At 35.7% G+C, this 15,254-nt stretch overlaps 1 pseudogene; it reads right to left on the bottom strand.

Moving 5' to 3' along the window:
* Positions 1-10,295: 10,295 nt before the first annotated feature.
* LOC144368661 (vomeronasal type-1 receptor 90-like) lies at positions 10,296-11,369 on the bottom strand (annotated as a pseudogene).
* Between the last annotated feature and the right edge of the window lie 3,885 nt (positions 11,370-15,254).

Genomic DNA, 15,254 nt, shown 5'->3' with positions numbered 1-15,254 from the left:
TGTACTGTTAAGTCTAGACTGAGACCTGCTGCACTGCATCATGGTCAGACTCATCAACATGAACTTGTGTAGCATGATGATGATACATGTGAATAAATCCAGAAACAAAGACGCAACTGTGTAAATATTACAATGAGTATATATACAGACATGACACCCAGTTCTTGTAAAGGTGGTCCAGAGTAGTGACACATAGTGCCCAGGTCTTGGTTCCTGTTACAAAACAGAACTAGTGAATGGTATCAGTAGAAAGAAGAAAAAGTGTAGATCCATACCCCACAAATATAATGACATTATAATTTATAGACTAAGATTCTTTCATGAGAAAACCAGAATCCAGTTAAGTTTCCATACCATGGAAGAACACAAGCCAGAAAATATTTCTGATTCCTGTGATTAGAACCAGTCAGGGCTGAGTTCTCTTTCCTCTAAGAAAATGTCAGCAAAATAGAAGAAAACTTGATGAAATTTTACCTAAACACACTGGAACAAAAAGAGAGATGCAAATCAACTGAAATCAGAAATAAAAATTAAGATGTTACCACCAGGTTTACAGAAATAAAAGGGTAATCAATGACGGAAGACTGAGAAATATTGCATGCAACCAATTAGTTAACTGGGAAAAAATCAAAAGGAGATGAATCAAGGTGCAGAGGCAGAATGGCAGAACTGATCCTTGTCCAATCTGCCATCTTTGTTTATATCAATAGATTTAATTAGGGCATTGACATCTGTAGTATGTTATTCTTCCTATGTCATTAGGCAGGTTAAAGAGTAGCAACACCATGCAGCCTATTCCTCAGATATATACTATAGTTGCAATGTGTTATGTCAGAAGTTTTGTGTAGCTCTAAAGAAAGACTATTGTTTAAAGTTACTGTTACGTGGACAGCTTCAGGCATAGTGGACCTTTGTAAAACATTGTGGCTGTCTAACAAGAGAGTTTTTGTATTCCCTGGAGCTTTGTGTCTGAGATAAAGGGCAAGGCTGACTTTTAGAAGATATGAAAAAAAAATGAGTCATAAAATGGAGTGCACATTTGTAATTTCAGCCTCTCAGGAGGGTGAAGATAAAGAAGGATAGGTTATCACTTTGATGTTTCTTGTTTAATTTCATGTGGATGTAGCTCAGTGATGAAGTACCTCTGGGTTTAATCCTCATCAATTTCTAAAATATAAAAAAATATGAAAAATTTGAATATATAAGAACTGAAGAGATCAAATAAATTTTTAAAAAATTCCCAAGAGAGTTCATTATTTTGGGGGTTTACTAGTGAAACCTATTAAACTTTTGAGAAATTAATACAAATCCTTATCAATCTTTTCCAAAGCTTAAAAGAGTAGGGCATATTTCCTGATTTATTCCATCAGTCTATATTTTTCTGATACCAAAGACATTGGTAACATCATTACATATTAGGTCAAAACCCATAGAGTATTCAAAACCAAGACTAATATAAACAATTGACTTTGAGGGACAAAAAATGTGCCAAAAAATTTGTCTTATGAATTCAAGAGTGGTACAATATTAAAAAATCAGTAAATGTAATACATCATATTAACACAGAAAATAAAAATCTCAATGATAATTTCAGTTGATATGAAAAAGGCATTTGAAAAACTTAAAGACTTGTTATTTTTTTCTTAAGAATTACAAAAACTAGGTAAAGAAGGGAATCTTCTCAAAAACATAAAGCAGATTTATGAAAAAAACACAGCTAACATTGTTCTAAATAGGGAAATACTAAAACTGTTTGCTCTCATATCCAGAACAGGAAAGGTATTCCCTCTTTTACCTCTGCTGTTCTACAGATCCAATGTTATCTCTATCAAAATCCCAATTGCACTTTTTTTTTTCAGAAATGACAAAGCTGAATATCAAATTCAAACCAAATGGCAAAGGGCCACAAATACCACAAATAAATGTTTTTGAAAGAAAGTTAGAGAAATCATACTTCCTGATCTTCAAACTTACTATAAAGTTATAGTAATCAAAACAATATGATACTTGCAGAAGGACACACACATACATCAATGGAAATGGGACATAACCCAAACATAAACCCATGCATCTGCGGCCAATTGCTGAGTCTCCTCCAAGCCATTACCCTCAGCCCCAGAAGTTCATGCTTTGCAAATTTCCAACATAAGTCCCCACATCAGAGTCTATGTTCCCTGGTTTTCCTGTGGGTTTTCTACATGTCCTTGAGAGTTCACTTCTCAATCTCTATTGTTGACAACTCCACAGTAAACATGCATGATCTTATATTTATTACTCAATCCTGCACAATTTTACTCATGAGTTGCTTGCTCAGGCATTTATTTATTTATTTATTTTTACATTGGGCATATTCAGTGACATGTCATTTATAGGGCTTCTCATGTGGATACATGGTGACCCTCTTGTGCAGGCATAAAAGGCAGAACCAGCACCTTCAGTTTAATAACCTGTCTTCAGCTGCATCCCCTGAACAAAGAGCCACCCAGACCATTCTGCTGCTCATGGGTTTCTTTGTGTTCATGTACTGTTTGAACTGCATGGTCTCCTCCTCACGAATTCTACAAAACAATGACCCAATAGGTCATGGTATCCAAGACATTGTGGCCATGTGGCTATGCCCCAATCAGTCCTTTGTTGGTAATCAGTACTGAGAAACAACTTATGAACTCTTTAAAATCATTATAGAGGAGTATACTAAGTGTTTAACTTTGAGTGATGGACTGGTTGTGTTAATGAGACTTTGAACAGTTTTATAATTATGAAAAATTGTATGTGCATTCTAGGTTAAAGAAATTAATACAAGGTTTTATAGTTTTATAAGATAAATTGATTTACTTTGATACACATACATGGAAAATATGTAATAGATAATTTAGTCATTTACCTATAAGATGACACAAAATTGCTACATTTCTGCTTGATTTCAGCAAGGGACACCTGAGAGATTGTTCTCAAATTCATAGCTTGGGTTACCCATTCTGGTATATACATAAAATTGTACAATACTTTTATAAGTTAATAGTCTCAGTGATTCGTATTTTGCCTAATAAAATATGGTAATATTTATCACCATAAATTAACATATAATCCATTAACTGTACTTCTCTGTGTACGGCAGAAAAAAATGAAAATATGATTTGTATATCTATGCTCATAGTAGCATCATTTACAATAGCTAATGTTAAAAACAACACAATATGCATAAGTAGATGAATCTAGAATCAAAATCTGGCCTGGAATTTCTTGGCTTTCAATAGCAAATAAAAAATCGTGGCACACCATTCACTACAGAAGAAACTTCAAGAACCTGTATCAAGTAAAATGTGTTGCAAAAGAAAAAATATTGTCATAATCTACTCTGAGAAGGTAGAGTTAGATTCTTCTCATTTATAGTGTTAGAAGATAGACTGGCAGGTTTCAAGGACTCAGAAAGTAAGACAATGGTGAATTTGTTTTATTAGATAGAGTTAGAGTTTGAAAGAAACAAAGGCACTGGGAATGGCTGATGGTTGCAATTCCATAATAAAATGAATGAACTAATTGTTAAAAGTATTACTCATATGTATGGGCTGGGGATGTGGCTCAAGAGAGTAGCACACTCACCTCGCATGTGTGAGGCACTTGGTTAAATCCTCAGCACCACATAAAACTAAAGTAAAGATATTGTATCTGCCTAAAGCTAAAAAATAAATATTTTTTTAAAGAATATTGCTCATATGTCATATGTACTTTCCATAATAAAAATATAAATTAAGAAAGAGACTCCAGATGTTTCTCAGTGGTAAAGCATCCCAGTGTTCAATTCCAAGTACTAAATGTTTCAAATGTGAAAAAAAAAATTAAGCATAAAAAATAATCAAATGCATACAAATAAACTTAACAAAGGAAGTGGAAGACTTTAACACTGAAAACTATATTATATTATGTTTAGAGAAATTTAAGCAGTTACAAATAATTGGGAAAACATCCCATGTTTATGGATTGATAGAAACAATAGGTTAAAATATCCACACTACTCACAGCAGTCTACAGATTCAATAAAATTCCCATCAAAATTCCAGTAGAATAATTTACAGAAATAGAAAAACAATCCTAATATCTATATAAAGCTAAAATCACCCGACTAGTATTTGAATGTGTCCTCTCCATATTTAATATTATTAGGAGCTGGGTCTTCTAAAAAGTGATCAGTCCATGAAGGCTTTTATAGAACAAAGCAGAAGGCATTACACTTCCTGGCTGTAACATGTATTCAATGCATATAGTAAATAAAACATTGTGATTCTGGAATAAGAATAAACGTTCAGACTAATGAAACAGAAGGAAAAATGCAGAAATGTGCTCATACATACACAACCACTCTTTCACAAGATGCCAAGAATGTATAATAGGAAAGTTAGCCTTTTACACTTCTTTTAGTCTACTCAACAGACAGTGCTGGGGAAAAGTTATATCCACATACAGAAGAAATTAAAATTTTATCTAACATCATCTTAAGCAACAAATTCAGAAAAGATTAAAAATTGAAATGTGGCACCTGAATCTATAACACTTCTAGAAGAAAATATAGTAGATATATTTACCAATCTCTCTTTATCCTTTCACCCCCAATGTGTTAGATATACTAATTACTCTGATTTTTTAATTACAAAATATATCCATGTATCAAAATATTATACTGCACACCATAAATAGTTGTCCATATTATCTGTCAATCTAAAATTTATTTTATATTTATATTACATTCATATATTTGTTTATTTAGTACTGGGGCTCAAAACAAGAGTTATGCACATGCTAGCCAATCCCTCTATCACTGATTAACCCTCAACTCAATCCAAATTTTTTTAATCTAAGAAAAAGTTTTAAAAAGAAATAAAAGATCTATGGTGGTGTACTTGTAATCCCAGTTACTTCAGAGTCTGTGGCAGGAGGTTCAAGACCAGCCTAAGCAACTTAGCAAGACTCTGTCTCAAAATAAGGATTAAAAAAGACTTGGGGGAGGACTGGGGTTCTGGCTCAGTAGTACAGTGCTCACCTAGCATGTGCAGGGTGCTGGGTTCAATCCTCATTACCATATAAAAGTAAAATAAACATATTGTGTACAAATACAACTAAAAAACAACTAGTTTTTTTTTTTTTTAAAAAAAAAGACTGGGGATTTGGCTCACTGGTAGAGTAATCCTGGGTTAAATCCTGGTACTGCAAATAATAATGATATATATCATTAATCACAAAGAAGACATATAAATTGCCCAAATAGTAATACAATGCTAGTTTATTACTATTAGTAAAAATAACAATAATAATACATTCAGAATACATAGGAAGTTCCTAGAACTTAATGGCAGTAACCTAATAACTTATTTGAAAATGGGCAAAGACAGATAGCAGATGATCCATGGCAATCATTAGGCATGTGATCTTGAGAAAAGTACTTCATTTCCCTATTTACAGTTTTCTCTTTGTTAAGATGTAACCAGGGTAATTAACCTAAGTATTACTTATTGTTATAAATTTATTGTTATCATCTAGATTAAATGCATTCATATGTGTAAAATGCTAAAAAAAAAAAGCTAAGTGCTTTTTAAATACTAATTATTTTCCTGTTGATTCTCAAATTCTCAAAAGCCTACCTTGTATGTCAGGGACAGCTGAAGAGATCACAGACAGAGCCAAATCACCACCCTAAGGTGGTGGATTCAGCCACATGTGGTAGTGCACACCTGTAAATCCATCACTTCTGGAGGCTGAGACAGAAGGATTCCAAGTTAGAAGCTACACTGAGCAACTTTTTGAGACTCTGTCTCAAAATGAAAAGTACTTGGTTGGGAATGTAATTCAATGGTTAAGTATCACACACACACACACACACACACACACACACACACACACACACACACACCACTAGCTTTGGCTATGCTCTTCTTCTCAAGAGAAAATCTCATGGTTTATCTATAGACCCAGTGTTGAGAACGGTGTTCTTGTAATCCACTCCTTTTTTATCTTAGTGTTTACTTTTGTGCCTTAAATAAGAATTTGTTCCTTGTCTACATTTTTTTCATATTTTTGTTTGCTTTCCCCTGACTGGGGATCTCAGAAATAAGTATTGAAGGAATAAACTCATGAATAAATTAGGGTTTTTTTCCATAAAAAAGTGGGCAAGGAACCTGATTAGACATTTATCACAACGAAGGCATATAAATGGCCCAATAGTAATAAAATGCTACCAAACAAAACTAAAAGTAATATATCATAACCCTTAATTAATCATTATATATTATCTTCACAAATTTTAATCTTATCTTCTACCAATAAATACAATTGTAATTTGTCAATTAACCAATAAAGAAATTCCATAATGTGACATCATTTCATACTTGTTATGCTAACTATGACCAGAAAACAAACAAACAAACAAACAAATAAAACTAAAGATGATGACTGTTGAGGAAATGGTAGATAAATTGTGATCTTTTTATATTATTGGCAGGGATATAAATTGGTACAGCATGTAGGAAAATCAGTATGAAACTGGCATTAAAAAATAAAGTGGGCCAGGCATGGTGGTACACACTTGTAATCCCAGCAGCTCAGGAGAATGAGGCAGAATGATTGCAAGTTGGAGGCCAGCCTCAGAAACTTAGAGAGACCCTAAGCAACTTAATGAGATGCCATCTCAAAATAAAAACTGAAAGGGGCTAGTAATGTGGCTCAGTGGTTAAGTGCCTCTGGTTTCAATCCTTGGTACTAAAAAATAAAATTAAAAGTAGAATTAATGTGTTCCTGCAATCCACCTTCTCAGCAGATGTACAAATGAACTAAAATCAGAATCCCTATGAGATATTAGAACTCCCTGTTTAAGACAGATTAACAAGAGCCAAAATTCCCAAATATCTTATGTACACAGACAGACAGTTGTTAAATAACTCTTTATATTTGGACTTTCAGATAGTTAAGGAAGACATGGTATGTCATTTGTTATGTATAGTGAAGGAAATCGAGAGAACCATTATTTGTTGTCTTAAAAGGCACTCCATTATGCCAGGTTAGTTTGTAATTTCTCTCTCATCTTCTATTTGTGTCTGTGTTGATCATCTAGGTTGGCTTAAGTCAGGTCTAGATGTGCCAAGAGTCAGACAGAGACTTGTGCTGGGATAACCACCCACTCAGACAAGAATTCACTTTCCTCTGGATTCTCTTCTATAGTTTCTGGTGTCAAAGGTCCTATTACATGTTTTGTCTGGTCAGAAGGATATGGTTTCTATTATCACTGTCAGGCCAGTTCATGGGAAAGATAAAGGTTCATAACACGAAATAAATGGGAAATAAACCCACTCAGGATAACTCTCTCAGATTTTGACACCAGAGAGTTCTTAAAAAAGCCTAAATATTTGATGTCTAAATACTTAATATCTATGTTTATTACACATGTAGTTATAAAATATTTGAAATGGTATTGATCATGTTTTTTTCTCATCAACATCTACAAAACATAGGCTTTGAGTGTTCTATAATGTAAAATTCTCCACCCGTATATAGCTAATTAAAATCCAGGTAATTCTTGAGAGTAAATTTTCATTTCCTTTTTTCCTGCTTTGAATCAATAACATCAGATATTTGAGTCACATGTAAGTTAAACTTGAAATCCCAGTGAGCTTGAAGGAAAACTTTTATTGACACTGTATCCAAGCTATATCCTCTCTTACTTGTCACTCATCCTATTCTTGTCTTTAATATCCCTCTTAAAGTTGCCTGCCATTTCCATGGCCCATGTAATGTTTATCTAATCAGCTGTTGAAATTTATGTGAACTGTCCCACTCCACCAGATATCTGTCCCAACCAAAAGGCGAATACCTGGTATCTGGGCTATCACAAGGGAACACAACATTCCATTTGCTTTATAATCTAGTTTTAAATAATTCTTTATATTTGGACTTTCAGATTATATCTATTCTAGTAAATATTTCTAAATATTAAAATTAATGGTTATCTTAATTTATCCAGAAGTTAGAACAGGAGTCCTTCATACTAACTATCCTGCCCTACAATATGCAGAAAAAAAATATTCACATCATTCATGTTAGGAAACAAGATTCTCAGACACATGTGACATAGATAATAGATTGTTAAAAAAGCATTTTTGAGAAATTTTGATTTTTGTCTGTGTGCATCCTATGTTACTATTAATATTCTGCTATAAAAATAAGAATTCAAATGTTATTTTATTATTTTTAGATGGAAATATCAATATTCAGCACTGTAATCTGTTAAAAAGATATAGCATGCTATGAAAAAGGTATAGCAATGATTGGAACTAAAATATTCTGGTATCCAAAGCATATATAAAATAGTTAAAAAATTGATTTGGGGGCATATTCGGAATTGAACACAGGGCACTCAACCACTGAGCCACATACCCAGACATTGTAATTTTTTATTTAGAGATAAGGTCTTGGTAAGTTGCTTAGCACCTTGCTTTTGCTCAGGCTGGCTTTGAACACACAATCCTCCTGCCTCAGGTTCCTGAGTCATGTGGATTTCAGGTATGCATCCCTATACCTGGACAGCTTAACTTTTTATTTAATATGATCTACCTGTAATTCCGGTAACACATCAGGCTCAGGCATGAGGATCACAAGTTGAAAGGCAGCCTCAACAAATTAGTGAGGCCCTAAGGAATTCAGTGAGATCTTCTCCCTATAAAGAAAATAATTTTTAAAAGGTTTTGGGATGTGGCTCATTGATTAAGCACCTATATGATCTATAGCTTTTTACAGCAGCTTATAGATGTTGCAAGAATTTAGAAAATTAAATTTCTTAACCTATGTCATTGTCTGCTACTATTATTATTAAATTATACTAGAGTACAAAAATAGTCATAATTTTACTTTATGAAACTTTTAAGTTTCTTTCAAACTTTATACATTGCCACAGTTTGAACATCAATTATTATAATGTTATTTACATTCTATGAACACATATAGACAGATTGTATAAGTATTTAATTAGTTATTATAGTCACCAAGTTATTTGTCAAGGTATTAGGATCTCTCCATTTCAATTTGTTTTGAATAGGTTTTTTGAGGTATAACTCAAATTAACTGTGCCTATTATGACATACAAATTAGAAAATATATAAAACACATGTAAAAGCACAATCACAATAATCCTCCAAATATTTTTGGTAAATCCTTCCAGTGCATTTTCCCTGCTTTTCTTGGCCTCTTGAGGTGTCCCCAGGACAGGTCCACATCCAAGTTATGCTAGGGTAGTGGGAAAGGTTGCTGAGAAACTAAAGAAAATGTAAGACATGTGTCTATTGAAATATGCTCTTGGGGATGTTCAAGGGTGAAGGGCTGGATAAGCAGTGCCTCCCTTGTCAGGGCACTTCACCTGCAAGTCTACAGATAGGCACCTCATGAGCAGAATCTACCCTCCACACTAGAAAAAAATAAGTCTTTTATAGGTCAGTGCATTAATCAGTGTTCTCTAGAGGAACAGAATCAAAAGAAAGTATAATTATAAAAGGGGGGATTATTAGGTTGGCTCATGCAACCAGAAAATAAGTAGTCCACATGCTGGAGAGCTGGAGGAACTAGTAGCTGTGCAGTCTAAGAAGATGAAGCCTCAGAACAAGAGGGATCAATAGTGCTATCCTAATCTGAGATTGGAGGCTTCTGGATAATTCACTTTGGAAGAGTAAAGAAGAAAGAGTTTCATATCTTCTGATGATAATAGGAGCATTAAGAACCCACTCAAGAAGAATTAAGCTTGTATCTGCTACTTATGCTGGGATCAGTTGGCCTGTTCCACTATGACCAGTAATTCTTGGACCAGTAATTCTGGTCATATGTACAAGAAAGTGGTTTCTGCAAGTAACACCAGTTTTCTCTGCCTTCCAGTAGGCATGGGAGCCAGCCAGTGTCTTTCAAAATACATTGATCTAGATATTTCACAACAGGTTCATTTTCATCATTCCCTTGACTTGGGGATGTCCCTTTTTGGGGACAAGGTGTTTTAATGTCTTCCTATTTTTTCAAGAGGGTCATCCAAGCAAATACAGAGGTGTGCTTATTCTTTACAGTCTGCTACTGGGTGAGAACATCAGTTCTTATGGGTATGATTGGAATTAGAAGATTGCATTTTTTTCAGAGTTAGTGTTTTAAACCTATGATCCACTTGTCAGCTACTTATATAAAAATACATGCATAAAAGACATATGAGAGCTTCATAAATTACAGTGACTTAACAGAAAGTGAAAATACTTACTTATATTATAAGAAAAAATCCACTACTGAATAACTAAGCATTTGGCATCCTTACCCCACAGGGATGTTAAGAACCTCATCATTTGTTTCTTGGTGCTGATTAGCACCAAAGGACTCAGTGTGGCATAGCCGTTGCCCACCAGCATCTGGACACAATAACGAACTGGATCACTATTCCATGACATTGCAGAAGAGGGGGAGACAGCAAAGTCCCAAAAGTACATAACCACAAAGAGACCCATGAGCAGTAGGATGGTCCTGGAGGCCCTCTGTTCTAGAGATGCTTTTGGAGACAGGCTGGTATTGTGAAGGTGCTGGCACGGCCTCTTATGCCTGCACAAGAGGGTCACCATGAAACCACTGGAGAGGGCCATGGTCCTATAAGGAAGACATCCTGGAAGGTCACAAGGGAGAAATACATATACCTGAACAAGTAATTTGTAGACAAAAGAGAGCAGGACTTAGTAACAAACATGAGACTGTGTGTGGTGACATTGGGAGTGGCAACAATAGAGATCAAGGAGCGACCACTGATGAGCATATTAAAGACCCACAAGAAGGAAAAGCAGCAGAGGCTCTGAGGTGAGGAGTTACACTTGAACTTTGTCAAGCAGCAGCTTCTGGGGCTGAGGGTGACAGCCTGGAGGACACTCAGCAGGCAGGTGGTACAAATGGACAGGCCCCTCATCAGCCCTGTACAAGTAAATCACTGACTTACATATTATGTCATCCCTTAAACCTCGAGAACCCAAAGTGTCTGCAGTTATGAACCCCATGGTCAGCAGCATCACTAGGTGGACAAGAGCTAAGTGACCAATGGTCAGGTCAGTGGGCTTGGGCCTGTGCTTGAGAGGAAATGTGGGGATGTGGGAGAGAAGCAGAGCAGTGTTGGCTATGATCCCAACACTTATTTCACAAAAAAAACATGGTGCTCAGGTGAGGAAAGCTGGGAGCTTCACTGTTCCCATTCATCCTCATGAAGAAGCAGGTTTTGGTGAGAATCTGAGAGAAAAACTTTTACCATGAGTATCACCATCCTCATCAAGCCTTCCTACAGTAGGATCATCAGCAAAATGTGTGGGTTCATCCTGAGGCATTCTTTCTCCCTGCAGAACCCAAGTCAATCCAACATCCTCTTGAGGCTTCAGAACTCTCTCTCCTCTGCCCTCCAGGAAAGACTCACAGCTGGATGGACACACACACTGCTGGACCCCATAGCATCTCTACAGTCACACCACCATGTTACAATTTTCAAATGTAAGCAGAATGCCTCTTCATCTCTACAAACCTGATAAAGTCCTCAGTTCAAAGTAATAGCTCTAAATATGGGATTGCATTCGAATGACAAAGTTGTATCATCGAGGGGGCCTGGGATGTGTCTCAAGCAGTATCGCACTTGCCTGGCATGCGTGTGGCCAGGGTTAGATCCTCAGCACCACATACAAACAAAGATGTTGTGTCCACTGAAAACTAAAAAATAAATAAATAAATAAATATTAAAATTCTCTCTCTCTCTTTCAAAAACAAATTGTATCAGCATGGAAATAAGATCCTCTTGGTCAATGGCTGCCAAGAGGATAGCCATGCAAACACTTGTATTATTTGAGGGTCTTCTTTGTTCTGATTAATGGGTAGAATATGATTTATTGGTAGAGCACAAATGTGTCTAAGGAGTGTCTGAAGTCACAAACTGTGACTTTACATAAACCATCTGATGCTATTAAATTCAGGACTTGAGAGGCCAACTAACACATCTGGACCATTAATATTATTTGAAAATATGCATAATCACAATTGCTTCTTGTAGCTATTTTCTGTGTGATTATATCAAACATCCAATAATGCCCAGGACACTAATAACACCCATTATTGTTATTATCAGATAGTCCTCCATATATGACTTGAAAGTTTTAAAATATTTCCAGCTCTGTTATAGCTTGAAAAATCAAAGAAAAATTAATATGAAAAGAGCATACTTTTAATAATCCCTAAATGTGGACACTTGCAAATTAAAAAGTTGTTTCTTGGAATCATCATAGGTAACTCTAAGTCTTAAATATTTTAGAAACTCAAAACAGAAAAACCTAGTCATATCAGAATGCAGTTATCAACTATTATAAGAAAAACACTGTAGGCTTTTTTTCAGCAGGTCAGAGTCATATGCAATCATAGCGATAAACACAGACATATTTTCATGGAGTGGGGTGATTCTTGTCTAAGTATTTAGTTAGTGGTTTCCCATGGGAGTCTAAGCTTTCAAGTCTTCCAAGAGCAAGAAACAATGTCTCTGCAGAGTTATGAAAATCTAGTGTAAAAGCTATAATAGTCATTCAGTGAGCTTTGTTCTACTGTGACTAAAAGACCTGCCAAGAACAATTTTAGAGAAGAAGATTATTTGGGGGCTCATGGGGTTTTTTTGGGGGGGGATTAGAGGTCTCAGTTCACAGATGGGCTGCTCCATTCTTCAAAGCTTGTGATGAAACAGGAGATTATGGTGGAAGACTGTGGCAGAGAGAAGTGGCTCACAAAATAATCAAGAAGCAAAGAGAGATTCCATTTGCCAGATATAAAATATACATTCCCAATCATGACCCACTTCCTCCAGCCACACCTCACCATCCTCAGTTTACATTCAACTAGTCTCATAAAGAGATTCAAAGTGAATGCACTGATTGGATTTAGGCTCTCATAACCCAATTACTTTTTCTCTAAATCTTCTTGCATTGCATCACACATGAGCTTTTGAATGACACCTCAAATCCAAACCACACATTACAGAACTTAGGGGTGCCCACCATGTTGATTAATGTTCTTCACCATGCAGCTGTTTGCTTTAACTGAAGCCTTTATTCATCAATAAGATGAGGGAGAGAACATGGGAAAATAGGTTCCTGTCATGTATTAGCACAGATTTATTTTTTGAAACTAAACCTGTGAGTATACACTGTTTTCACAGCCACACAGAGATGCAGTTCTTCAATTACTGAGGGAAAGCTGCACTGTTCAGGCACCACAGATGTGGCTGCAAGTAAAACTTCAGAGGTGGGTGGACACTAGGTCTCAACAATTTGAAAATTTTGATTTTTAAAATAGATAACAATTAGAAAAAAGTTTGGTTTCTAACATATAAATCAAGTAAATTTATCTATTTACACACTCAGATAATTAAGCTTCATACCTCTGATATGCCAAGTAGAGACATCACAAATACTCATGTTATATCCCATTCTGAGTTTTACAAGTCACAGGCTGTCATGAGGTCATAGACTGTCTTTAAGCACACAGCACTAAATGGTCTTCTTAACCTTTCATTTATTTGTAAACAATACACACCCATTCTCTACACATCTATTGCATTTAAGTTACAAAATATATCCAGATATTATTTCAAAGGAATAGGATCAATGAATGAGCAAAACCTTTCACATCATACCCTAAAAGAATAATATGAGATAAATCCTGCTGTCAACTTGAATTCTCAAGTTATTCCCATGAAATTCAGGCTTCCCTTGAAAACTATTTTGAAAAATTGAGTCTTAAAACTACATAACCTGATAAACTGGTGAGGTAGCCTGTTTGAAAAAATCTGTAATATGAGGAGATAGGACCATATAATTCTCAGATTTACTAAGGGACTGGAGTCCTACAAACATAAATGGATGAGCATAGACAGATGTATGCAGATGCTGCACAAGCTGTCATGAGGTAAGGATGTCACTACCTGAAACCAGCAAATCTCCCTTGAGGCAGAAAAGATGATCTACTTTCACCATGCCATGAATCCAGGAAAGTGATCCCATCAGGTGCATCCACCAGCCACCCCTGATGTTAGCTTGCATGGAGCCCCCAAAAGACTATGTAAACTATCACCAAGCATCAGTTCTCTCCAAATTTATATACCACACCTATACTAGTGAAGCCCATGCTCCGGATATCATTATTATATCTGTATGTAATTATTAAAAGAAATGTAGATAGATATTCTGAACATTGTATTACACAATCTTTTTTTCTGTAGAATATCAATATGTTATGACAACAAGCTAAAAGAAATCTTCCCTGTCTTTTCCTATCCATGCCTCATCCCACTCACAATGGGGGAGACTGCACAGTTCAGGGGGTCAGGGGACAGGACAGATGCTCTCCACACAGAGCAGGATAATATAGGGGCTCTTACAAATGACAATTCCAAAATGGAGCCGACTCACCTAATGACCTAAGTACAAGAATGTTTTCTTGTATATGGGAGAAATCTAGTTGCTTTCAGACAGACTGGAGGAAGATCAATAAGGAGATAAATCACAGGGAAAGTAACATGGAGAAAATCTCTAAAACAGCTCACAATTGTAAGCCCACAACAGAAAAGAAAAAGAAAAGGCCATATGAGCAGTGATATGAAAATACAATATGCAAATGGAATAACAAAATTCAGAGAAAAGTCTGCACATACACTGTCTATACTCAGGTTGAAGGACCTTGTCATTCATGGTGAAAGCTGGCCAACCCATAAGAAAGAGAGAACACCGTTCACATTCCTACTAATACCTGAATTCTTAAAGCATTCACTTCAGACATTGTTTTATTTTGCAATTACTAAGACCAGAGGCAATCTTGAGCTCTATGCTGTCATCAAATTGATCATAGATAAGTGAAAAATATTCATTTTGGTGCTGCTGAGCAGGAGAAACTGGGAGTGCAATGAAAGAAAGAAAGTCTTCAGCAAATCCCCCTGTGAGTAAGGGTATGTATGGTTACGTCACTGACCTGATGACAGGGTAAGGAAAGGAAGGGAGAAGGAATTGTATTTTTGTCCCTGACATTAGCATAATCTGCATATTCCTCAAGATGAATGTGAGGCATGATGATTCATGACTGGCCTTTAGCCAGGTGACTTACGTACCTGAGAGAGCACAGCTTGGCTTGATATCACTACATCACAGTAGCTGAGTTCACCATGATTTCCATTAATATTGCTCTTTTTT

This window comes from Ictidomys tridecemlineatus, chromosome 11 (assembly GCF_052094955.1).
Source record: "Ictidomys tridecemlineatus isolate mIctTri1 chromosome 11, mIctTri1.hap1, whole genome shotgun sequence".
NCBI lineage: Eukaryota > Metazoa > Chordata > Mammalia > Rodentia > Sciuridae > Ictidomys > Ictidomys tridecemlineatus.
Note: the sequence above shows the minus strand (reverse complement) of the source record. Positions and strands in the feature narration are given on the sequence as shown.